Source organism: Arachis ipaensis, chromosome B03 (genome assembly GCF_000816755.2).
Source record: "Arachis ipaensis cultivar K30076 chromosome B03, Araip1.1, whole genome shotgun sequence".
Lineage (NCBI taxonomy): Eukaryota > Viridiplantae > Streptophyta > Magnoliopsida > Fabales > Fabaceae > Arachis > Arachis ipaensis.
The window spans coordinates 34,630,975-34,633,099 of NC_029787.2; positions in this window are offsets into that span (position 1 = coordinate 34,630,975).

A 2,125-nucleotide genomic window follows, 5' to 3' on the forward strand; every position below is an offset into this window, starting at 1 on the left:
AATTAAATAAAAATTTAAAAATTTAAAATATATATGTCTTTTAATGATTTTGAGTTTCTTTCTATTTCACTTTTGTATTTAATTTTTAATGTGTTTGGTGTTTAATATGTTTGGATTTTAATGTCTTTAGTATTTAATATATTTAGATTTTAATGTGTTTAATTTTTAATATATTTAGTATTTAATATATTTAGATTATTTCTATTGATTTTACATATTTATTGTACTTACAGAATTTTTAAAATAAATTTTTTTTTTATAAATTTCTGTTTCATCGAGTACCTAATTTTCGAATCGAACCAATTTATTTTTAATCGATTTGGTTTAATTTCGGATATATACACAAAAAAATATATGCTAATTTTTTTAATTGGTTCAATTCTAATTTCACCTTAAATTCGAACCAACTCGATCTATGCTCACTCTGAATATGTCCCAAGGTATCTTGAATTTGGAACGATAGTTTAATAGGAGGGATTGACCTAAGGATAGATATATAGTATAACTGAAGCAATATTGATACATATAGTATAAATGATTATTGTGATGATTATAATAACGTGTTTATAATTAATTGCCGAAAGACTAAATCTAATTGAGCTGTTTCACGCATGATTTGTGGGACATATTTTATGAGTTGTTTGTGTGGTGGAAAGTGAGAATCCTCCAATCTGTTAATATGACATGTGAACCCATCCATTATTCAAAAGATTTACAAGAAAGTCTACTAATCCTCTCCAGAAAGATGTCAATTGAAGCTTAACGATGGAGTGTCTTGGAAGCATATATTCAGATTTTAAAGCTAGAATTTATTTTTTAAGGAAAGAAAGTACAAGGAATTAATTTTTACTTAGTTAATAAATTAGTTCTATAATATTACTCAATAATGTTTGATAGTTTATAATTTTTAGAGTTATTATACGATAACAATCAATTAAAAAACTACGTTGATCACTTAAATTTTTTCATAATTTTATATAGTAAAGAAATAACAATTTTTAGATTAGAAAAGTTTAAGGACTAGCACTTTTATTAAAATTTGGTCAGCATTTAACTAAAAAAAATAAGTAATCTCACACCATTAAAAACATTAATAATAACTAATTAATAGTTATAAATCACAAAACCTGCTGTGCCTCTCTTTCACATTTTATAACTAGGAAAATAATAGAAACAAAATCCACATAGATTAGTTGGAGGAAGAGTAGGATTAATATAAGGTTAATGTAATAAACAAGAAAAAGAAGACAAAAGAAAGTGGAGGGAGATGTGAGGGAATATATGGTATCTACCATAGATTTGTATGCACATGCATCATTATTGCACACGATTTGCACAGCAAAACGATCCCTTGGGAGACGCTTTAAACCTTCCTACCACCACCAATTCCAAATCGAGGAATGCTAGGGAGCAGTAATTTTGGTGTGTTGTAATCATCAATTGGTCATCAATAATATTTTTAATGGTGTAAAATTACATCTAATGGTAGGAGATTATTCACTTTTGTTTTGATGATTAAGTGCTGGCTAGAAAACACAAAAGTTGCTGCCCCCTAGACTTTTCCTTCCAAATCAGCCACAACAATATATCAGATTTTGTCCCTTTTTTCCCATTTAATTGATGCACATATATTACACGCACGGGGACTTGAACCTAATATCTTCTCGTCATGGTTAAGGTTATGAAGATGTTATCTAGCTGTTTCTCTCTCTCAAATCGATTTTGTGTTTGATTACAGATTACTTCACAATATACATATGGATTAATCCCCTGTTCTATCTAATTTCATGCATGTACCCAATAATTAATGTATATATAATTACAGAATAAATTTTATATTCAACTTAAATATAAAGAGTAATTTGTTATTTAACAAGTATTTTTAGAATATTTATAAGAATTCAAATTAAAAAGATTATTAAGAACAATTTTTTTAGATATTTTAGAAATACATCACTTTGTTAGTTCTTTTTTTATTTGTAGATGATAGAAACCATCGTGATTGACATATATGTATCTTTTGAAGGAAGAAACTCAATCAAGAAAGTGATCTATTATCGTCAGTATATATAATAAAACTAGGAATCATTCTAATATCTAAGGTTTCACAACTTTTAATTAATAG